Source organism: Brachycentrus maculatus, unplaced genomic scaffold, assembly GCF_059751285.1.
Source record: "Brachycentrus maculatus isolate JH-2025_06_01 unplaced genomic scaffold, ASM5975128v1 h1tg000306l, whole genome shotgun sequence".
NCBI classification, from domain to species: Eukaryota; Metazoa; Arthropoda; class Insecta; order Trichoptera; family Brachycentridae; genus Brachycentrus; species Brachycentrus maculatus.
The window spans coordinates 57,294-84,203 of NW_028281056.1; the positions used below are offsets into that span (position 1 = coordinate 57,294).

At 33.1% G+C, this 26,910-nt stretch overlaps 1 long non-coding RNA gene across 1 annotated transcript; it reads left to right on the forward strand.

Moving 5' to 3' along the window:
- The first annotated feature begins 2,653 nt into the window (after window positions 1–2,653).
- Window positions 2,654–19,505, forward strand: LOC148304682 (uncharacterized). The gene is made up of 3 exons (XR_015838306.1): window positions 2,654–2,744; window positions 15,068–15,271; window positions 19,310–19,505. It is a non-coding gene; the product is annotated as an uncharacterized LOC148304682 (long non-coding RNA).
- The last annotated feature ends 7,405 nt before the right edge of the window (window positions 19,506–26,910 follow it).

Below are 26,910 nucleotides of genomic sequence, written 5' to 3' on the forward strand. Positions count from 1 at the left end.
TTTTAAAAAAAAGTTATCTTTGTATGTTTTATGAATCTTTAGTTTTGGTGCACCGCGAATTTTCCGTATGATCAAAAGTGTTCCTCAACTTCAAAAAGGTTCAGAACCACTGGATTTACCCAATACATTTGAGAAATAGCATTGGAATATAGAGCACACACTCGTAATTACATAATAGCATTGACATATTTCGTTCCTTCGTAAACATGAAACGTGTTTTATTTTTATTGTGCGTACTTACGTTTTTTGTATTTGTCAGTTTAGATCTCATTTGTTTATTTTTATATTTTTTACCAATGTAAACACTAAAAAAAGCAAAGAAAAATACTATTTTTACAATATGAACTCACGATCATTTACCCATTCCTTTGTTTTGCCTTTGGTCCATACTTTTGTTTGCCTTTTATAATAATAATAATAATAATTTGGATAATTTGTATAGCGCCATTTTCGTAAAATACTACCTCAAGGGCGCTTATAAAGACATAAATAATAATAATAATAATAAGATGACGATAATGATATACAAAAAAGTAAATTGATTAAAACGTCGTCAATCGGTCTCTGGCCGTCGAGTAAGGTGACAAATTAAAACGCCTTCCTCTTGATCCTATGGGCTGGAAAATGGCCAAGGTGTTGGGCAGGACGCCTTCCTGAGCGATGGTCGTCACGCTGGAGGGCAGCTTGTTGAGTTCCTCGTCATTGTGGATGGCCATTTTCCAACTTCCAGACTAGCACAGTCGGGTTCAACACAGTTCAAACGGGACTTTATCTCTACTAGCAATAAATTAAAAATGCTTGGAACTATGTATTGAAATTTTCTACTTCCATATTAATTATTCGCTCTTGGGACCGTCAACCATTCGTTGCGGGTGAAGTGGGTATCATAGTTGTGTCTAAGAGGATTTTTTAAAACTTTTTATTAGTTTGTTGCTCAACTATGATAGCTATCCACAATATTTCATGCAAAATATTTCTTTAGTCTTTAAGTCATTGTTTGTGTTCGTCTTAAATTGTATTTTGTTTTTATTTTTTATTTTTGCAAACATTGTAATTTATTTTATTTTTTTGTTATTTTCTTATTGTTTTTATTTTATTAAAAGTAAAAGAGGTAATGAGGGGATCCCGAGGGGTGGGGACGAAGTGTCGGTCTCTGTCCGTACATCCTCCTCCCCCCTCATTAATTGAATAGAGCATTATTTATTTCTTCAGAAATATTGAAGATATATTTTGAAGATTTTCCTCTATGTGCAGCTGACAGATATTCCCTCAGGACTCTATAACTGCTGCGGGTGGATGGTGGGCTCAGATTCCAAAAAAAAAAATTTCATGCACTGGAAGTGAGTTGATATGGTACTAAACAAATTTCGGATTGACTTTTTGATTATGAGGATAACCAGTTTTGTTTTTGTAGAATGGCCCCATGATTTTATTCCATCTTAAATGGATTCTAGCAACGAAGGAAAGATAATCTTTAGATTCAGTTTCAGTAATTCATCTACAAAATTTATTACAATCATTAGGTTTTTCAATATTTAATTAATATTTATATTAAATGAAATATTTTAAAACATCTGGATGTAGCTTGTAAAAACATTTCGCTAAGGGTTTATACCTTCAATAAAATCTTTATTTATCTTTATTTTTTCACCCTTTCTTGCCAATAAGTGAATTTTTCGAGAAATAAATAAAATTTATTGCGTACTAAAAAATAAAAACATGCCAGATAACCGAAGACCGTATTCATAAATATTAATGTAGGAAATCACGAATTATTTACCTTTATAAAAGGATTTACAAAATAAATAACGATTGAATTGGAAATACAGTCTGTCTTTGTTTTCAGACCTTTGACATATTCCTTTGTATTTTAGGTCGGTTTTTTGTGATTTTGTAACTGTAATTTTTGTTTTCGTGACTGAGTTATATACCAAAATAAGTTTTATGAAAAATATGTATTTGATTTAAATAAAATATTTATCGTCTTCAAACCCTTATCCGCACCCCAATTGTGCATAGGGCGCTGCATCAATAACGCACTATGGAGGCGGACAAAAAAGGTACATATTACTTCAAGAAATGTAAAGGATTTATGGACTATCTTTATTTAAAATTAAGTGAAATGTGTCTTCACTTGATATTAATGAAACATCTTTTTTTTAAATAACTTAATGTGAAAGTGACTCTGAAATCTAGCTATGGCTTATGCAACACCGTTTATCATGTCCCTACTCAGGCTTCAACTTTATAAGTTTCATAGCCTATGCCTACTTGTGAGTAGATTTACTCTTTATGTTAAAAGTTACTATAATTTCATGTAATTCGTGAGTGAAAATTCTAGGCAAAAACACTCGCCTATTAATGAAACATGTATCGTTCTTCTTTTTTATATTAAAGAAGATAGAAGTTTGAGCATCTCAGGGCTTACAACCGGGCATTTGGCTGGCTTAAGCAATCACTTTTCACACTTGTGTAACGTTCACCATTGTGCCAATTATTGTCATAATAATCAATCTAATCATGCATACTCCAAAATCAACACAGTATCATTTTTTTAAATGTCATGTTTTCTATCAGATTGTTTTTCCACAGCATTTAGTTTAAAATTAATTAATACATAATAATATTTTTTATCTATTCCAGCCCTGGATACCGGGAACAGAACGCCTATTGGGTAGGTGCTTCAGATAGAGCTTCAGAGGGAGACTTCCGATGGTCCGATGGGCTACCTTTCTCGTTTACTCGTAAGTTTCATACAATTATTTAATATATTAATAATAGACACTGGATCATCTATTCTATGGATGACATACCAATATTATAGATTAATATATGTATATTGTACCATGAATAATGAATTATATATTGTACCTTGTTGTCTGCCTCCGTAGTGTAATGGTCAACACGCTCGGCTACCGTTCTGGAAGTCCTGGGTTCGATTCTCAGGGGGAGGTCAAATAAATATAAGTGATTTTTTAACTCTAATATTTATTCAATATAACCCTGGACTGGTATCTGAAGCGGAGGCCTGATCAACTTTCCTTCGTATGTTAACGATCAAGATAACACTGCGTTTATATAATGCAGTGCCCTATGCACCATTGGGGTGCGGATAAGGGTTTGAATTGAATTGAATTGTACCATGAATTCAATTTGATTTCAATTTCAATTCAATTTCAATTCAATTTCAATTCAATTTCAATTCAATTTCAATTCAATTTCAATTCAATTTCAATTCAATTTCAATTCAATTTCAATTCAATTTCAATTCAATTTCAATTCTATTTCAATTCGATTTCAATTCTATTTCAATTCAATTTCAATTCAATTTCAATTCAATTTCAATTCAATTTCAATTCAATTTCAATTCTATTTCAATTCAATTTCAATTCAATTTCAATTATATTTCAATTCAATTTCAATTTCAATTCAATCAAAATGTAAAATCTGGAAAGAATAATAATGATATTCTGAGCATACAAGGGCTTAGGACCTAGTATTTGGCTGGCTTGAATGATCATTTTATACGCTTGTGTAACGTTCATCATTCTATCCATTATTGAACATAGCGTGATGGTTAGTTTTTTTAAAGTTTTTTATAAAGTGTCTCAACTATACGAAACATGTATTTGAAAATCTCAGCATCCCAAGACTAACGACCTGGCGTTTGGCCGGCGTAAGCGATCACTTTATACACTTGTGTAACATTCACCATTATGCCCATTATTGAACCAATCCATATTTTTACTAATTCTTGAAACTTATTTATTTAATGATCTTAGAACCTATATAATACCATTAAGGTTTTCGAAACATTCATGAATTATGGTCGATTGCTTTGCCATCAATTAAGCAATTTAAATGATACATATATTATAATAAACTTACCATCGATTATAATAATATTGTTTCATGGTTAGTGCGTTAAACATTATAAAATTAAACAACCAAACCACTTTTATATTATTAATTCACTTTAACCAACCGGTTTCGACAAGAACCTTGTCATCATCCGGGTTCATTAAATTCTAAAACATTAAAATACGCATAGTTATTTATATTCCCTTACCAAAAACTTCCACATACTCCGTACAACAAAACAAAGTTGTTTCATTTTATAATGTTTATAAAATGTGCCACAAAGTATTTGCGAAAAACATTCAAGTTGGTAAGTTAGTTTAAAAATTATTGAATAGTAAAAATCGAGTGGTGAGGGTGGCAGCGGACAGCAGCATAGCCGGGTTCAAACCCCCAGGAAGACCACCTAAACGATGGAAGGATAGCTGGTCTTCCACCTCCCAGGAGCGACCCGAGAATGACAGGACCTAGTCCTAAAAGAAGAAGAAGAAGAAGAATAGTAAAAATAATCGTTATTGAAACCAATTCAGATATAATTCAGATGTAAATCAAGGACATTTTCAACGAGGTAACGTAACGCAAAATAAAAATAAATTGAAAAAGCAGCTGTCTCTTTCATAAATTTGATTGCAAACTAATAATAAACCCAATCTCGTTTGGACAATTAAAACTTAATTGAAGTTTTCGCGTCTGTCTAGCAATTTGTACGGCAGACTTTAGTACCGCCGTACTCGTCAGAGACCCTTGTCATTCTTGTCTGATGTAAGACATGACGTTAAATATATTACCCCATCCGTTGCTCACTGCTGGACATTTTGTTTATTTGTCGGGTAGTTGAAATGATTACCTACCCCTAACTACGATACATTAGATTTGTGTCTAACATCTTGTAATAAAGAATTAAATGTATGTTGTTTTAAAATAAAAGCACTTAGACCAGCAAAAGACAAACTGAAAAACTCTCTGATCTATTCTATATGTGTGTGTGTGTGTGTGTGTGTGTGTGTGTGTGTGTGTGTGTGTGTGTGTATATTAAATTTTTCATGTCACGAAGTGATATGGTATATGTAAGAGTTCCAAAAAATTGAGTAGCGTGTTTGTCAATCAGTAGAATGGCAAGGTAGAATGGTGAATATTGCACGTGTGTAAAATGATTTCTTAACCAGCCTATGACAGGTTCTAAGCCCTTTAAACACCCAGACTATATTACTTGAAAATAGCCCCTACTTGGAGAAAACCCAAATTTGGACACACTCAAAATGTTATGAGTAAGGTATTTTTTTAAAAACCCTTTATAATTTAAAATTTACTCTGCTTTGGCACTCACTATCTATGTTTTTTTTGGGTCAAGGGATAATGCATCCCTTATGTCACTGCGACCATATTAGGTCTATTGTGACATACTACCTATGTTACATCATGCTCAGTTTTTATTCGTCTATGCCCAGCCTATTTAAACTGCTAAAAAAGTTTAGATAAATATTTTCAAGTCGCATAAATAAGTAAAAAGGTTTACCACATTTTGAGTGTGTCTACATACTTGTTCACAGATCACTGTTTTCATTGCGATGTTTAACAGCACGAATTTCGGTACGTATCTAATACAATTATTATTGTAAATCCAATCCCGCAAATTGACCCGAGAATCTAGGGTTACATAATTACTGTTCGGCAAACTATTTTACAAAATGGCGTCCGACGAAACACGACATGAAACAAAGGTTTTGGGGAATTCGTTACGTAAACATGAACCAGACCACAACCGAAAACTTTGAGGGCTTAAAATCAAAGATGTAAAATGTTACCTTTTAAAATCGCTTGAATTTGTACAATTTTAATGTTAAACTCATCATTTAAAATATCTTTGATCTATCACTTGAATGTGACATACATTGTATTATTATAACCCTTATCCGCACCTAATGGTGCATAGGGCACTGCACCTAATTGACGCAGTGTTATCTTGATCATTACTTACATGAAGGCAAGGTGATCACTCTTGCGCTTCAGGAGCCAGTCCAGGGTAATATTAAATAAATATTACAGTGTAAAATCACCAATATTTATTTTCACCCCCCCCCCCTGAGAATCAAACCCGGGACCTCCAGCACGGTAGCTAAACACGCTGACCATTACACCAAGGAGGCGGACAATTATTTTAAAAAATACAATAAAGAAAACATTATACGGTGTACAATTTTTTTTGACACCTCAATAAAGAAGAATATGGAAGTCTGTATTTACAGACTTCCATATTCTTCTTATATGACCTATCAAATGCTGGTTGAGTGATCAAGTTACACAAGTGTAACATTCGCCATTCTATGATTAAAAACTGAAAATACCCAGCCTTTATAGATAAACACAAATACTTCAGACCTATTTTCTTCTTCATCTATGTTAAAATGTCATAAATGTAAAAATAACTCTCAAGTGAATAAATCCAGATTTGTAAACAAGTACTTGGACACGCTCAAAATGTTGTGAATTAAATTTAATTGTTTATTTATTATGGGTAGATCTTTATTGAAAATATTGCAAACAAGTTTTAAAATATTTATTGTAACTGCAGACAGTTGATAGAATTCCATATTGAATTGTTGGGTAATATATCCAAAATTTATATGATATAATATGATATATGGGTGTTTGATAATGTCTTAATGAGACGAAACGCGTCACGTATTAACATATACATAAATAAAAATAGAATTCAAATCCAATAAACCTTGTTTAATTTTGTATGTATTAACCAACAAGTTTTAAAATTACTAGAATAAAATTATAAAATATTTTAATGAAAACTTAAATTAGTTCCTTTACGACTGCTGATGCGTTAGCTGGTTCACAGTGTAGGTTCTTGAATCTTGTAAAATATCAAAGCGCAAATGGATAATAAGGATGTGGAGTGAATGCATTTTTTGTAGATCTTTGGATTCCTATAGGGAGAACTGTTACAAGCTCCAAAGAGCACCATATAATGTTTCTGTTTTTTCATCACGTTAGCTTTGATTTGTTAGGTACCTATTTAAAGATATTTTATTTTCTTTTTGAGCCTTATAGTCTGTTTTTAAATAAGATTAACCTCCTGCGATGTCGATTCCCAGCTGTCACATCAAATCTTTGGTGGTCTGCATATAAGTCATCTACCTAGAGGATGGCCGCGCAGTGCAATGTGGGGGAGTCTAGATGGTTCCATTTTCCTCACATGCGCATACCATTGTTTTTTTTCGTTGCCTTCCCCACCTAGCGACATCTTCGATCTCTCAAATTTCTCTTATTCTAGTGTTCCCTATTTTATCTCGAATACTCCAAATATGCTGCTTAGAGTCATTATTTCTGACTCTATTATCGCGTTTTTTATTACTGGTGATATTTTAGTAAAAATAAGTGGTTTTTTTTACAATTACCCTGGACATGAAGCGGAGGGCTGATGACCTTTCCTTCATTTGCTAACGGTCAAGATACACTGCGTTTAAATGATGCAGGGTTGGAAGATGATATTTTAATATATTATTAGATTAAAACCAATATTTTTAGCTTTTCCACTTTATTTTTATTTGACCAGCGACCGGGTTTCGTCGTTACCGACATCATCAGACTAGTCAATGATGATATTATAATTATTATCATAGATACTATGAATAATTAGTCATTTGCACTTTTATTATGGGTCGCATTGGATGGTTACGCAAAATAACCGTTCGCTTTTGATTGGTTGGATAGTTTCTGGTAAACGACATTCAAGTGACAATGTTCGTATTCGTCGCGTGTTTCGACCTCTTCACAATAAACCAATACGTAATTGCATGGATATAAACAAACATTCTCAAGAAATTGAGCGCACGGGTTGTGTTAGTTATAAGCAATGAAAATTTAGAAAAATTGAAGCCATGAAAATATACTGTATCGAGTAATATATACATGAATATATATTTTTGTGTAAATTGTTTTTCTAGAAAACGCGTAAACATTTACCCTATAAATAATTTTTAATATTTCTGACATCTCAATATAAGTGAAAAAGAATATTGAAGTCTGGGGGTATTAACAGGGATTATGACTTGTCATAGGTTGCGTCAGTGATTACTTTACTCACGTGCAACTCCTATGAATGATAACCACACTACTCAAATTTTGGAAGTCAAACATATATCGCTCACTGCTTTCAACAACGTCATAAATAAAATAAAAACTTGATTTTACAAGAGATCGTTATAAAAATTTAAAATAAAATACAATGTATAAAAAATAAATATCAAGCCACTTTTTCAACTTTTTACTCTGCAACAAATCTTTTTAGGTAAAACCTGAAGGTCTTTTTTCCATTTGAAAAATATTTAGTATATTTAAAAAAATAATTAAACAATACGTTTTCTTCAAAATGCAAAAACAACACTTTCTGCCCTGTAGCGGGTAAATATTTGGTTGAAAATATACCGCTTTTGCCGGGATATAGTACATCATCTGGGCATTCCGAAAACACGCACAAGTGAAAATTGACGATTTTTGATTTATAACGTTCTTGAAAGGAGTGTGCGGTGTGTGTGATTTTCATCCAGGATTTGGACCTCACATACTAATATAATAGTTTCTGCTCAAAGAAAAGCTTCTTTTCATCTCACAAATAGATACCTCTAGTGAAGTTCTAGTGATTCAAGAACAATGTTTCTAAATTAATTTATATATATATATATATACATAGAACTTCCAAGAATTTGAGTAGTGTGGGTGTCAATAATGGGTTCAATTGGTGAATTTCACACGTGTATAAAGTGATCACTTAAACCGACCCATGACGGTCGTCAGCCCTGTAAATGCCCAGACTTCCATATTCTTCATCAACATTCCTTATACTTAATTTTTAATGAGATGTCAAAAAATAAAAAATAAATCATTTAAAAATACCACTTGTTTGTGGCATATACCACTCAATTTTGGATGCTTTGCCCAAAAAAATGTGTGATCAATCTCATGACGATTCATGATTGAGTTCACAACATCTATCTATGATTACAATATTCATTCATTCAAACCCTTATTCGTACCCCAACGGTGCATAGGGCACTGCATCATATAAACGCAGTGTTATCTTGATCGTTAACACATGAAGGAAAGGTGATCAGCCCTCCACTTCCGGTACCAGTCCAAGGTAATATTAAATAAATATAAGAGTGAGAAAATCACTTATATTTACTTGACCCCCCCTGGGAATCGAACCCGGGACCTCCAGTACGGTAGCCGAGCGTGCTGGCCATTACAATACAGAGGCGGACAATAAAAAAGCTTTTGTCTAGCAGAGACCCTCATATTCGTATGCAAAATCCGAACCCGATTATTTTACATACTGGGAAACGCCTAAAGACCTGAAACATTTGTGAAGAAGTATTTGGACAAACTAAAAATATTGTTAATTTATTAGGTTTATTTGAATAAATGGATCTTGAGCAATGTAAAGAGAAAGTTGAAAACATAAAAGGCGGTCAATGAATAAAATGTCAGCAAGTTACAATAATAAAACACTAAACTAATATTTATTGATAAAACAAATACATTATTATTCCAGTCACCCAAATTCATTTCATCCCTCGAACGTGGGAAGTAAAATAATATAAGAAATGTGAAGTATTTTTCCGTTATTTCCCGCCATTTTTCTATGTCCTTGAAAAAATAATAACGGTCACAGAAATGACCTCTCCTGCCATCTGCCGAGCACTAGAGTAAACACTCGCCAGTTGTCTGACCAAACATTATGAAGAAGGGTGAAGACGCGGCATTGCCAACTCAAATAAATGAGGTTATGTTTCCTCCTGGATGAATAATATTATTCGAATAGGTTATTATCGGTAATATCGGTAAGTATCGGTTATGAATCGGTTATGAATCGGAATCAATTATGGGTATCGGCGCGCAAAGAATCTTAGATGAAAAATGGGATTGTTGTGATTTATTTGAACTAACTAACTAACAAACCATCACCCCGCTTTCCTATAAAGGTAGGCAAAGAGAATAGAACGTCACACCACTCTGTCTTTGCATCAACTTTCTTCTCATCGTCACATCATGCATCTACTTTTACATACCCACCGATTATTTTGACTTCTGACCTGATCGAATCTCTAGATTTATTCGTCCCTACATCAAACGAATAATAATGTGGGCTTCTTTTTTTTTAAAGATATACCTGGCCAGACGTTGCTATAGCTCAGTCTGGTTTAATAATAAAAGAAAGAAAACGGAAAGCACAAACACCCAATGTGTTTAATTTTACAATGTTCGTGAAGCAATAAAAATGTTCTATGAAACAACAATGCATTCAAAAATGCTTAGTGACATCAGATATTAAGAAGCACTCTGTCCGCCATGAGCAATATTTAGTATTGTGTTATGTTTTTATAACGTAAATAGATGGCGTTTAAAAATGTTTTAACGTATTTTTTAAAGTTTGCGAATTCACCCTGCATTGAATTTTCTTGTAAATGAATAAGTATTTAAGATTATATGTATAAAATATGGCTCGAGAGTATCTAAAACTGCTGTGTATTCTAGAAAATTGGTTGATAGACGTCTCACACTTCGATCGGCTATTATAGGTAAAGTAATGTGCTATGGGTAAAGTAATGTGTTAAATATACGAAGGAACGGTGACCAGCCCTGCGCTTCAGATTAAGCTGTAATATCACTTATATTTGTTTTGATCCTCCTGGGAATCGAACGCGGGATCTCCAGCACGGTAGTTACTACTACTGCACTACGAAGGCAAATAAATTTAACAGACAGAATGCCTTAAATACACTTATTTCTATTCGTTTAAAAAATATTTATTTCTTGAGTGTTTTTCGCAGATACTTTGTGGTACAATTTAAAAACTTTATAAAATAAAACAACTTTGTTTTAACCACTTTTTATTGGTACACTTTTTCCAACCGGTTTTGACAAGAAACTTGTCATCATCAGGGTTTATGTACTAATTCTAAAACATTGAAATACTCATAGTTAGGTTATAGTTAATTACCCTTCTCTTACTATACCAAAAACTTCCACGCACTCCGTACACCATATGAAAATGTGATTTCAAAAACGGTTTTTTTAATCACATTTTCATGTGGTGTACTGAGTGCGTGAAAGTTTTTGGTATCGTAAGGGAAGGGGTATTAACATTAACCTAACTATGAGTATTTCAAAGTTTTAGAATTAGTACATAAACCCTGATGATTACAAGGTTTTTGTCGAAACCGGTTGCAAAAAGTGTACCAATAAAAAGTGGTTAAAACAAAGTTGTTTTATTAAATAAAAAATATCAATTGCTTATAATAATAATAGTTATAAAAATAAATTATATCACCCACAAACATAAACAATAAATAATGAGTGTAAGTTCCTCTCCAAGCACAAGAGCTTTGTCTCTTTATTGGAGAGAACAGCGTAATTTATTTTAAGATTGTAAAGTAGAAATGTCTACAAAATGAATTGAATCCAAAATAATTCTAAAAAAAACATCGTTAATATATCAAATAATAAAATAATAAAAGATAGTTAATTTTTATGTACTTACGATAAAACTTTTGATGTGTATGTTCTATTAAGTAAATTTATTAAACGTAACCCCTTTATGGCTTTGGTGTTATGATTTCAGGTGTCGCTCAGACGGGGTTAAAACTGTTCCAAGATTCACTCCATAATAATGAAAAACTTATTTCTTAATACATAATTGACGGGAAAATATGCCAAAAGCGAAAGAGGCTGTAAAACTCCAATTTAAAATAAAATATAATCTGCATAGTGAACTTCTCTAAAACAATCCTTTACTTTGATCCCCTCCCCTCTACCCCTACCGCTCGCCATACACCCTTGGGGCGCATTCTGTAGTAGACGAGGTCCTTGCTGACGTCATGGCCGATCAAGTTGTAAAGGAATAATATTTTGCCAGCTTGAACCTACGTCATTATTATGTAACGATGAGCTGAACTGAAGTGACATTTAAAGGCATTTTATTTATTTATTTAATTCTTTCCATGACATTTGCTGGAGATATTACTTTTGTATTTATTAAGTTTTTGACATCTCTTTCATTTTTATTTATTATTTATTCAACTCATGATTTGTTTTTATTTATAAAAAACTAACTAACTAACCAACACGCCGCTTCCCCGCAGGGGTAGGCAGAGAAAATAGAACGCCACACCACTCTGTCTTTGCAAACATTCTTCGCCTCTTCCACGTTCATCCATCTCCTCTTACATACCCGCCGATTGTTACGACTCCTAACCTGACCACTTTCAAGTTTACCTTTTCAAGGCATACCTGATCGTGCCATGTGTTTCTTGGTCTTCCTCTGCTCCTTTTTCCACTTACATTCGCCTCATAAATTTGTTTTACCGTTCTTTCCTCACTCATTCGTTCTACATGTCCAAACCATCTCAACACACCTTTCTTAATTTTATCGATAATGCTTATCTCAGCTTTATTATTTTATTAGTTTTTATTTATTTTTATTTTACACATACCTATTAAAACTTTCATTTCAAATTAAATGGGACTCAACTAACAAATTTATTTTTGAAACCAGCTAACTAACTATTTAGCCATCACACCGCTTCCCTAAAGGGGTAGGTAGAGAGAATAGAAAGTCACGCTAATCTGTCTTTGCAAACAATCTTCGCTTCTTCCACATTGTCTCCTCATACAAACCCACCGATTATTATGACTCCTAACCATGCCACTTTCAATCATTTGTAATAATTGATCATTCCATTTTTTCTCGGTCTTTCTCAGCTCCTATTTCCAATCTCATTCGCCTCATAATTTGTTTTACTGTTTTTCACTCATTCCATTCACACGTCCAAACCATCTCAAAACATCGTAAAACAGCTTATCTTAGCCACCACTCGAACATCTATCATACATCGTTTTGACGCACACTCGTCTGAGATATCGCGTTAAAATCCACTTTAATTGCTCTTTTGCCAACTCCATGCTACACTTCCACACATTAGGGCTAGAAGCAGGACTGATTAATATAGGCTATTATCCTTGGCTCTACCCGACCGAGTTTCTCCAGGGTATGCTTGGCTACAATAGTTTAGAGATTAGAAGGAATGTGTATTTGATTACGCATTTTTATCGATTGTTGCGCGATGTAATCGATAATCCTGAAATTATCCGGAACATTGGTCTGTATGTTCCCGATAGTTACCTGAGACAGCGTCGACATAGATTGTTTCACATTTCTATACACAGGACCAACCTGCCGATGGTTATGCCTGTAGGAAGAGCTACCGCTATGTTGAACAATATCTCATTGGATATTGATCTGTTCCATGTGTTTGAAGGAGTTTTCCGAAGTTGGATTCTTCTAAACCTTTAGCAATAGTATTCTTGCTTATTTTCTATTTTATATTGCCTATATCTATGTTAATATATACGATTTAAATTTAAATTTGTAATATGCATCTATAAATAAAATAAATTGAATTGAATTGAATCGAATATAAAACATAAATATAATTTAAACACTGAAATGACTTTATTTTTCCGTTATATAATTGTGAAAAATATTCATTCTATTTTCATTCCCTTTTACGAGATGTTTTTTCAAAAATCACTTGATTCATTCATATCCCCCATTCAGGATATTTGTATGTAAAAATAAATACACTTAAAAAACACAATAAGATTCTGTATCCTTTGTGCCTTTCCGCAGCATCCTTCCTCTTTCATAAAGTATTCTACTTTACGATCACCCAGTGGAGTTACACGGTGACGTGTACAATACCAGCACTTAGCCACTCAATGTTCCCACACTTGAGGGTGTTAAAGACGAATAAAAGTGGATTAATCTAAAACGGTATGGATTTTATGGTCTTCCTTAAAGGAAAAAGCTCACGGAATAAAATCATTTTCCGTCTCAAAATAAACTCGAGAATTCAACAGGAAAATATTTCTTAAGACTGGTGTATTACGGATTTCACGAGAAAAAGCATTTTTTCAGATTGAATGGAATACGGTCAGAAGACCACACTCACTTATACTTCTACATTTTGAGTGTGTCCAAATACTTGTTAATAACTAACTAACTAACCATCACGCCGCTTCGCCGCAGGGGTAGGCAGAGAGAATAGAACGCCACACCACTCTGTCTTTGCAAACATTATTCGCCTCTTCCACGTTAGTGCATTTCCTCATACATACCCGACGATTATTACGACTCCTAACCTGACCACTTTCAAGTATTTTGCAAACCTGATCGTACCAAGTTTTTCTCGTTACTTGTTGATAAATCTGGATTACCTCTAATTAGGAGTTAATCAATTTATCTAGAAGTTTCAAGAATTTCATTAGTGTGGTTGTCAATCATGGGTAGAATTGGTGAATGTTACACGTGTCTAAAATGATCACTTAACTAAGCCTAAAACGGTCGTAAGCCTTATAAATTCCCAGACTTCCATATTCTCCTTCATCTATGTTGAGATGTCAACAAAAATAGTATTGCTTTTATAAAATAAAACTTTTTTCTTCTTTCTTATCCTTATTCGAAATCAAAAGTGCACATGGCACTGCATCATACATAAGCAATGTTATCTTGATTGTTAAATACATAAAGGCAAGGTTTTCAGTCTTTTACTACAGGTGACAGTCTAGGGTAATATCAACCTAGCTGGATCTAACAAGGGGGTTGAAGTCCCTCAGATATGAATTTTAATTCTATAAATTAAGGATTATAAGAGCTACTCACTCCATATTTTTTGGATTCTTAAAAATAATGTTAATAAAACAAACCTTGTTTTATTTTTATGATTTAATAGTGTTCGATAATATTATTTTCAATTTATTTGATTCGATTTGTTTCGCCTCTTTCAGACTGGTTCCCCGAGTAGGCGGCCCACGGCGGCTTCACTCACTTTGTCCTGAAAAACCTTGTTGAAGTTTATCTGACCCGATTTGTTTCGCCCCTTTCGAACTGGTTCAGGCAGCTAAACTAGCTTTGATCCTGAAAAACCTTGCTGGAGTTTATTTCACTTGATCTGTTTGGCCCTGTTTCAAACTGGTTCAGGCGACTAAACTAGCTTTGTTCCTGTAAAACCTTGTTGGAGTTTATTTGACCCGATCTGTTTGGTCCCTTCCAAACTGGTTCAGGCGGCTACACTCGCTTTGTTCCTGTAAAACCTTGTTGGAGTTTATTTGACCCGATTTGTTTCACCCTTTTCAGACTGGTTCCCCGGTTGGGCGGCGCACGGCGGCTACAACCGGCAGCCGAACGACGACGGGCTCTCGGCGCAGGACTGCGTAGAGGTGCGCCGCGCCTACAGCCCGCCCGGCCCGGCGCGGCCCGCGCTCGCCGCCTCGCACCGCTGGAACGACCGCGACTGCGGCGCGCCCAACCACTACGTGTGCGAGAGGCCCTTAGCAGACGGTAAGATGAACAACAATCTCACTAATCACCATGCCGCTTCCCAGCAGGGGTAGGCAGAGAGAATAGTCACCACGCCAATCTGTCATTGCAAACAATCTTTGCCTCGTCCACATTCATGCTTCTCCTCATACGTAAGTACATACCCGTCAATTATTCCGACTCCTCACCTGACCACAAGAATTGGAAATACTTGATCATATCAAGTTTTCTGAGGAAAACCTCTACTCCTATTTTCAACTAGATTCACCTCATATTTTTTTACCACTCTTTTTTCATTCATTCGATTCACATATCCAAACCACCCCAACATACCTCGGCTGTCCAAACTTAAACAGTAAGGAACATTTTTTGTAGTACGTTTTATTTTTGCATTTTTGGACTAAGTAGAATCTACTTAGTCCAAAAATGCATAAAACAGTATAATAATAGTTACTTATTTATTTTTTTACAAAAATGTTAATAATATTAGTATATAACCACTCACCGAGATTTTTATGTCTACCGGTTTCGAGACGTACCAGTCTCTTCGTCAGGATGATCAATACCATAGCATGCAAACAATACTACCCTTCACTACGTTAGCACTTTAGCTACGTTAGCTACGTTCACTACGTTAGCTACATTCACTACATTAGCACACACTTTAAACTACACAAAATGTTTAAGACATGCAATTTTTTGTCGACCCGAAGACCAACATGCAAGTTTCAGCACAAACATGCGTTACGAGCCGAGGTTAAACACGCACTAGGGTTAAACATATTATTGCACCAGCTTATATACTCGTAGGATGAAAGGAGTGGGCAAATAAAAATCTCGGTGAGTGGTTATATACTAATATTATTAACATTTTTGTAAAAAAAAGTAATAAACAAAAATGACTTACCACAGAGTAAATGCTTTAAATATTAATAATACTTAGAATTTAAAATGGTTGTTTATCATAAGTATAATGGTGCATCTTAACCAGTGTGTAAAAAAATATCACTTAAACCAGCCAATATAAGACGTCATGGAGCTTACGATCTACCATAGGTTGGTGCAACTACTAAATTTTTGGAAGCTGTATTCAATTGATACATTCTTTCATACGCTTCTTCTTGACACCTTCTATGGTGGAGTTTAGTTTTTTATTACCTTTGTAAAATGTATGCAAGTATTTCCCAAATTATTTTACATTTTCATCAAAATATTATGAAGTTTATATATTAAAAATATTGGCAGCTGGTGCAATGGATATTGTGTTTCCGCATATCGTTCAAAGATATAATTTCAGTAAACCCGTAAAAAGAAGTTTGAATTATCCCCCAGGGTTTTTCGAACTTTCACTTTTATAAACACAAAGTTTTAATCACAATCACAAATGTTTTACGACTTTCAAACAGTTATTTAAAACAAGCCAGACTTTGAAGCCTGCCTGAAGCCCTTAGATCGAATTTCAAAGACGCGTAATCCGTACCATAAATAATAAACAAACTTTCTTCTTTCGTGTAAAATAATTATTGATGGAAAATCATTAATCCAATTTGTTTTCTAGACGCTTTATAATTTTGCCTTTGAAAAATACACGAGTATTTACACACTTCTTAATTATATGTATACATATAATCATGGAATTCCTTTTTTGTTATTTTGCTGCTAATTTTTATTGGACGGAGTTTTGTTTATAAGAAACTTATCTACGATCAAAAAATCACTTTAAATAATTATGTATTAAAAGTATCCAATGAAAGCAATAAACGCAGAATAATCTATAGCCCGCAAATTTTCATCAAACCCAGGTTATATTTAACGTTACAATTGTTTTGCTGTACAGTTTTTGTAATTGAAAAAATAAGCTTTTCTAAGAAAACATATGATTTCTTCCGACCTCTTAATACTTTCAGATCAGTTAAAAATAACGAAGTCATTGGATAACTACAAAAATTTGTTGTTTGCGAAAAAAATTCGAACAAGTATTTAAGGTGAGGGATATTCGATAGAATGCAACTTAATTTTCAATTAACTCTATCATTTAACAAAATTGAATTTTTTGTTAAAAAGCGCCGTTTTCACAACACAAAAGATGATATCCGTCAAGTAGCTGCCACCAGTATTGATATACATTTGTACACGTTCTATAATTTTTTGTATACTGCAGGTGTTTAGTTCACAAATTTTAAATATATCTAACGTACGACACCATTTTTAAAAACTATGACATCATTTAAAAGGGTGATTAATTTTGCGCCACCCCTGATTAATCACAGATATTTCAGATGTTTTTTTTAAAGTTAACACTATTTTTCGTCTTACTTAGCATTTGAATTGGAAATAAGTTTAAAAAATGTACAATTTTAAGAGAATATATTTCGCAGTTCTTTTCTAGGTACATCTTTACATCGAAAAAACATTTTTTATGTAAAAAATGGTGTTTATATACTGAGCTAATGGCGTGCTGAAAGGAAAATGCTGCCCGAATTTTCCGCTGAAAAAATATACAGTGCATTACTAAGAGTATCAAAAAGGAAAAAATACAAGTAACCCTCGTGGTTTTCGATTAGATAAATGGACCATTACACAGACCGTAAATCATTGCTTTAAAACGCTTTCAGCATTTCATCGAGTGCACTCTTAATTCAACATTTATTAAATGGTTTGATTTTTAGAAGCAATTCGAGAATTGAATGGACGACCGGAAAGCGTTTTCATTTCATATTTTATTTGTAAGGAAAATGCTACTGACTTTTCTTATTTTCATTTGTATGACTATTCTATGAACTGCTTCAGTAAAAGGTGGACGATGAACTAGTTTATATGATTTCAATCGCCATGTTCAAAGGAAAATCGCTGCGAATGAAATACCGTTCAGGAAAATAATACACCTATTTTCTATTTCAATTCACATCACTGTTTTCTGTTTATGTTTCTATTAACCGTATGTTTATATACAAACGTGTGTGTGTGTGTGTGTGTGTGTGTGTGTGTGTGTGTGTGTGTGTGTGTGTGTGTGTGTGTGCGTGTGTGGGTGTGTGGGTGTGCGTGTTCTATTGTGCCAACCCGAGCACTGATCGCATTTTTTACTTGTTTTTTTAAGACAAATAATCGAACTGAGCTTGCCAGTTGCCACTTGACTCTTTTTATTGGGATTTATAAGAAATTCTTCAATAAATGGCCAAATTGTAAATTATTATAAATTGTGCAAATTCGCCCGAAAAAACCGGAGCATAAAGTTGTTGATAAGTATAGGTTTATATATATCGTAGTCATACAGGAGAAAGTGACCAAGTGCATTTTTTACAAAAACGTGATCATTGACTATTTGGTGTCTTACAAGCTTAATATTGCCTTGAAAAAATCCCAAAGCAATTGAAACTTGGAAGTATAATATATTGACTTGTTAAAAATGGCCAACTGTATTGATGTTTATCTACTTGCCAAGCAAAAGTAACTTAAGTGGCCCTCCTGAACATTTTACGTTTTGTCAGTTTGTCACTTTCTCCTGTACGACTACGATAAATATCTTGACAAAAATAAAACGAATTCTCGTATACGGTTCATTTTAATGCCTTATGTATAAAAAATAAATAAACCCGCGATGTATTCGAAAAAATGTTTTTTTTTAATGAAATGAATTCTCTGTTTTTTTTTAGTTTCAGTAGATTTTTTGAAGTATTTTAATAGAATATAGTTTCACTTTTTTTTTTAAAGTTAATAATATTAGTATTTAACCACTCACCGCGGTGAGTGGTTATATACAAATATTATTATCATTAAAAAAAAATTGGAAAAATGATCAACCACAATGTAAATGCTTTAAATATTAATAATATTGAGAATAGAATATGGTTTGACTTATTGATTTTTTTACAAAAAATGTTAATAATATTAGTATTTACCCGCTCACCGCGGTGAGTCGTTATATACTAATGTTATTAACATTTTTGTAAAAAAATTAATAAGTAAAAATGACTAACCACAAAGTAAATGCTTTAAATATTAATAATATTGAGAATAGAATATGGTTTTTTTAATTAAAATTATTTATATTTCCAACAGAGCCGGTTGAGGTTGGTTCAGGGCCAGCATGCGAGACGTCCCTGTCGCTGGGACGCGCCAGGCCTCGCGCCCAGCTGACCTCGCCTGGCTTCCCTCGCGCCTACCCCGACGGGGCCCGCTGCGACACTGACGTCACGGCCCCACCAGGCTACAGGATCGTACTGGACTTCGAGGAGCTGGTCCTGGAGCAAGAACCGGAGTGAGTATTTATTTTGTAATATCATACCGCCATTATAAAAATAAAAAGAACACGCAAAGCTTCTATATTTAGAGGCTTGTCTACAGGTAGGATGGTACTGATAGGGAAATTAAATGTGAAAAACACATCACAAACACCCAGACCAATTGAAAATGTGAAAAATCTGTATAATTTAAAAATAAATGTTTTGTTTACTGTAAGGAAATGTAAATATATATAAATGTATATATTTATACATATATATATATATATATATTATATATATATATATATATATATATATATATATATATATATATATATATATATATAAATTTATATATTTATATATATATATATATATATATATATATATATATATATATATATATATATATATATATATATATATAGTCCGCCTCCGTAGTGTAATGGTCAGCACGCTCGGCTACCGTTCTGGAGGTCCTGGGTTCGATTCCCAAGGGGCGTAAAATAAATATAAGTGATTTTTTCACTGTCATATTCAATATTACCCTGGACTGGTACCTGAAGCGGAGGGCTGATCACCTTTCCTTCATGTGTAAACGATCAAGATAACACTGCGTTTATATATATATATATATATATATATATATATATATATATATATATATATATATAGTCCGCCTCCGTAGTGTAATGCTCAGCACGCTCGGCTACCGTTCTGGAGGTCCCGAGTTCGATTCCCAAGGGGCGTAAAATAAATATAAGTGATTTTTTCACTGTCATATTCAATATTACCCTGGACTGGTACCTGAAGCGGAGGGCTGATCACCTTTCCTTCATGTGTAAACGATCAAGATAACACTGCGTTTATATGACGCAGTGCCCTATGCACCATTGGGGTTCGTATAAGGGTTTTATTATTATATATATATATATATATATATATATATATATATATATATATATATATATATATATATATATATATATATATATATATATATATATATATATATATATATATATATATGTAGATGTAGTAAATTAAGTGTCTAAAATAGTTTATATTAGTGTAATGTAAGCTTACTTAAGAAAACATACAAATAATGTAAAATGATTAAAGCGTAATATTATTCTTCTTCCTCTATTTACGTGTAATTTAAAATATTCATTGCGTGGTAGGGACCAAGGAATCCGCGAGAATCTGCGCTTAGTGATTCATAGGACACTACAACAAAATAATGTGGTGTTATAATAAATATAAATTGACAAGATAAATATAATACGATCGAAAGTATATTTAAGTATGCATGTATAGTGGTATACATATATGTATAGAAAAAAGGGTAAGCAGAGAGAAGAGAATGCCACACTACTCTTTATTTGCAAATAAATCTTTTCTATTCAAAGACAACGTGGTGTGGGATTCTATTCTCGCTGTTTACCCCTGCGAGAAAGCCACATGATGGTAGGTAATTACATTCACACTTGAACAAGTGTGTAATTTTATCGTAATTTGACTTATTAACATATCGCTCACTCCTTTCAAGAACGTCATAAATCAAAAATCGTCAATTTTCAGGTGTACGTGTGTTCGGAATGCCCAGAAAATGTAATATATCCCAAAAAAGGAGGCATAATTTTAACTTAATATTTACCCGCTACAGGGCAAAAAGTGTTGTTCTTGCATTTTTAAGAAAAGGTATTGTTTAATTTTTTTTTAATAAACTAAATATTTTTCAAATGGAGGAAAAACCTTCAGGTTTTACCTAAAAAGATATGTTGCATAGTAAAAAGTTCAATAAGTGGCTTGATATTTATTTCTTATACATTGTATTAATTTTTAAACTTTAAAAACGTTCTCCTGAAAAATCAAGTTTTATTTTTATTTTTGACGTTCTTGAAAGGAGTGAGCGATATGTGTGTCAACTCAAATTAACTAACCCCAAATAAAAAATACGTATATTTTATGTTCCGTTATTATATATGAGAGTCCCGTTTATTTCTAATTAGCGTTTCCGAGTTGTTTGATTTATTTGAATAGGGAATGATGAATCCCGAATTCGGGGCGGGCCTAATGAAGGTTTACCCAAAGCGGCACCTACCGGCACCTACTAATTGGTCCATATCACGACGCAGTCAGTTAGTTATGCAAATCATATACAAACACGTGACGAAAAGTCGACATAACATGGTTAACCCTCGATCGGCGGACACGTTTCAGTTAGCGCGATTGAAATCGTTTAAAACGAGACAAACAAAATGTAGAAAAAATAAAATTCACTCTAATAAATCGAAAGGATTATGTTTGTTTTGACGTAACCCTTCATTGCATGATTTTTTTATTTGAAATTAAATAAAAAATTCTATTGTATCTTACTTTAAACATAAGAGAAATAAATAAAAAATGAATGGAAAACTTTTAACAAGGAATAATCAAGAGAATACTTATGTATCAAATTTTTAAACTGTCTAATTTTGAAAATACCTGCCCGAGCCAAATACTGAGTGTAAAATGGTATGACTTTATCAGAAATGAGGATGTGACGAAAAGAACCTAACAGCCTCTTATACTTGAAGTCCTGAAGAAGAGAAAGTGGACATGGTTGGGAAATGTCCTTAGAATGCCACCTGAGAGCATTAACCCCTCATGTCTCTTCTTCCAACCCCGAGGATTCTGGCGCTCCGGAAGGCCGCTTACAACCATTCACCGACTATACTCAGCGGAACTTCGAGATGCCAGTCTGACCTGGGAGGAAACCAAGGAGATGGCGCGTGACAGAGTGACTTGGGGACGTCTCATGTTGGCCATATGCTCTACCTGGAGCGGAAACGACGTGATCAAGATTGTGGTAGGTCTGTGTCAAGAAAAAAGAAAAAAAATATCGTAACTAGTAAAAGGGATCCGTAATAGAATATCGATGAATAATGGTTTAGTTGGAAATGGGATGACTGTACATTTTCTGCAAATGCCTTGGCACTGTTCCGTGTCTGTCTTCTGTGCTGGTTGGGATGTAGGGGCGTCTGTTTACCGGTGAACGTCGGGTTGGATCGGATCTAACTGACTTACGGAATTAAGTATTATAACTACTAATCCCTTTCACTGCCTACACTGGGACACTTCTATGAACTTGGTGGTGGTTTTACAAACTTGTATTTATTCAGATTGGCAGTGATAGGGACATTGTTAAGCTGAAATTAAAATTCAAAGTAAAATCGGGATACAATTTAGTTCAACATTTTCTAATAAATTGAGTAACTCATTACAAAAATACATTTTTTTATGACTCACCGTATTGAATTGTGAATTCACATAAACTGACATTTACGCCGTAAAACGAGATGCAAAACCATCGAATCTTATTTATCACTTCTTCGTCTTCTTCTCCATACCCAATGGTGCATAAGGCACTGGATCGTATCGAAGCAGTGTTACCTAGATCGTTAGTTACTTAAAGCCAAGTTGATCGATAATGCGCTTTAGGGACCAATCAAAAGAGATATGAAATAAAAGTACAGTATGTATGTGTATACATATTTATGTAAATAACAACAAAAATATTTTTTCCACATAAATTTTATTTGACCAGTGACCGAATTTCGTCGTTACCGACATCTATAAGACAGGTAGGAGTCTAGACTAAATTCTCATACTAAAATGTTATACAAGACAAAAAGTTGAAAAAATTATTTTATATAAAATTTTCTGACAAAATTAATTAAAATTGAATGAATTTAAGTAGTGTTTTATAACAATAATTACACTTGTTAAATTTTGTGGCCACATACTCATGTGTTTCTGGGGGGTATCAAGCATCATTAGGTGATATGAAGATTGCCAGCAATTTAAGATAACGAGGCAATAATCAACCCCCAAGGAATATTTAACCCCATCGGGTCGTAGACAGAGTTGTACAACCTTTTATCTTATATCGCTGACAAATAAATAAAGGGACTTGCCTCATTTTATTTTGGCAAGCAGATGAATAAGAAAAATTCTCCGACAAGAAAATTGTTAATATTAATGTAATGCTCCAACATTATGGGTGTGTTCAAATCCTTATCCTTATCCTTATCAGTCATCTGGGTTTCTCCACTACACGTTGATTCATGTGTCATTCGCGGCTGTATCTATGGTCGATTTGAGTGACCTTTTTATTCAGCTTCTTCTCCGTCTTAATCCTCATTGCTGAGGGTTGTGACCCTTGCGGAAGCAATGACTCTTCTCCAGTTATCCCTTGACTGCGCTGCACGTAGCGCTCCAACCACTGAGGTGCCTGCTGCTGCCTTAATTTGATCGGTCCATCGTGTGGGGGATCTTCCTCTCCCTCTCTTTCCCTCCAGGCAACCGATCACAACTAGTCGTTCCAGGCTATCCTCGTTGCCACGCGCAACGTGTCCAAAGAACTGGAGAATCCGTCGGGTACAGATATTGGCCAGAGACAAGCCATCCAAGCGTAGTTCCTGGCGAATGGACTCATTGGTGCGTCTAGCTGTCCATGGAATTCGGAGCATGCGCCTCCAACACCACATTTCGAAGGCATCAATTTTTCTCCTTTCTGCTGCTTTTATAGTCCATGTTTCAGCAGCATAGAGAAAAATGGAGTGGACCAAGCTCCTGACAAGCTTCATCTTGGTGTTGTTACTCTTCATTCACTCTTTATTCAGCAGAGACCCTTTATTTTATGAATGCAATATCCCTCCCAAATTATGTTGCATACTAGGAGACGCCTAAAAACATGATTTTGAAGAAACTTATATTTTGACCAGTTATTAATTTATCATTTTACATATGTCCAAATATGTCAAAAATCTGTGTTATAATTAGTTCTTTTTACATTTTTACATTTCAACACATACGTCAAAGAATATTTTGTATAAAATATATAAATATATTTATTTTTAAATATATATATATATATATATATATATATATATATATATATATATATATATATATATATATATGTGTATATATATATAAATATATATACATATATACATATATATATATATATATATATATATATATATATATATATATATATATATATATATATATATATATATATATATATATATATATATATATATATATATATATATATATATATATATATATATATATATATATATATATATATATATATATATATATATATATATATATATATATATATATATATATATATATATATATATATATATATATATATATATATATATATATATATATGTAATATGACATTTCAAACATCAAAGAACACTTAGTGTATTCTTCCAGTTTATAGAACGTTAAAAACTTTATAATTTGCATCATTAAGTAAAATTTGCATATTATTATTTCAACCAATGCATTGGTGCCAAAAACTCGCATATAAAATAAGTTTTCAATTGAAGGATAGATTCAACTCCAAAAATTTGAATAGTGTGGTTTGTCAATCATGGGTAGCAAGATACATATGTACCTATATATTACACGTGTATAAAGTGATTAAACCAGCTTATGAACATATTAGACCTGTAAATACCCAAACTTCCATATTCTTCATCACCTATGTTAAGATATCAATGCTTACCACATATTCGACATATTCGATTCCGAAAGCACGTCCTTTTTATGGCCTTTAGTTATCGCAATAACGACCGAAAGTTCCACAATACTTGCGATGTATACTTGAGACGGTACCTTAGTCTACCACCCTTCCATTACAAGGAGACATCTAATCCTGCTCGTACAAGTAGCGGCGCGACATCGCCTATATTTATTATGCAGTACGAACACCGTAGGAACATGGTTTCCACAGACACAGATCGTAAATTTACCCTTTATCGCTAAAGGTGCTCTAATATAAACGTTACCCTATTTAATTTAATGACTGATAATAAAAATCAACGCTTCTATTTATTTTCATTTATATTGTTCACAATACCTGATCATTCGGATCATATGACTCTTAATATTTGTAAAGGGTGGTTCTTTTCTATTAACCCTTATAAAAAATGAATTAAAATTACCACTTTTTGAGTTTATTAATATTTATACGACTTGTTTTGAGAACTACAGATGTTCTTATCACTAGGTGAAAATACAAACTGTATTTTCAGGGAACAACTAGTACCTCGAAACCAGTCGTGTTAACGTTGACATTAACTCAAAAAAAGTGGTATTTTATAAGTGTTTAATTTATATTATCATGTTTTTCCACAATTTATAAAATCAATTAGATATTTAATGTTTTTATATGCATACTATATAATGTACCAATCTCTTTTTTTTAGTCTTAACTAAATGCACATTATTATTAAATCGCCAGCTGTTCGCAGGCGTAAAAAAGTCCCGTCCGAAATGTGTTAACTTTAATTAGTGATCTTATACAAGAGTTTCATTTTCATATATAAATAACAAATTCGTATTATATATCTACAAACTTTAAAAAGTGGTCTTATACAAGAGTTTCATTTTTATATATAAATAACGAATTTGTATCATACTATTTATCTAGAAACTTTAAAAAGTGGTCTTATACAAGAGTTTATATTTTTTATTTATAAAAAACAAATTCGAATCATATTTGTAGAAATCCTTCCATTAACGTCCGCGCACATTTTTTTAAAATTTTATTTATTATAACGTTTTTTTTAAAATATTTTTTATGTAGAAAAAATATTGTGGCTTTTACCGCTCGATACATTTTACCGCAAAGATATTTATGAAATTCTTAAGGAACTCTGAGGGTTTTTTTCCAACCCTTACGGTTCTTAAATCCTTACGCGGCTTATGCCAACACCTAAAGCGTACATCACATCCCTACCTAAGTACCTACCCTACTACCTACAATAATCTTTTGCCAATTCCAAGGGATGAAATTTCTAAAAAATGTCACGGATAACTAGATATAGCATGGCGTTAAAAAAAAACAAGTTGGAGTCATAATAAAAAAGTAAAATACCCGATATTCAATTTTAAGTTGAATTTAATTTTAAAACCACATATATATGGCATTTCAAACTACTTAGTGTATTTTGCCAGTTCATAGAACGTTGAAAACTTAATATATTTTGCATCATAAAGTCAAAATTGCATATTTTTGCGAGTTTTTTGCCAGTACATCTAGGAATTTATCCTACACACTACATTAAAAAAAATATTCATGTGATATATACCTACGTATAAGTTTAATAGTCTCCTTTGTTTGCGCAATTTGAAAAATTAACTTTATAATTTGATGGTAACTTGGACAAACACAATAAATTCTCTGTCTCAAAAGTTTGCAAACAAACAATTTGTGAACGCAAATTTGAACTATTTGATACGTGATTATGAATAATTGAGGCAAATCGTTTTAAAACATTGCAAGTCAAAAATACTTATTTTTATTGGTCCTTCAATAATATTGTACATATATCTAGAAGTATAGACACACATTTGCATTTA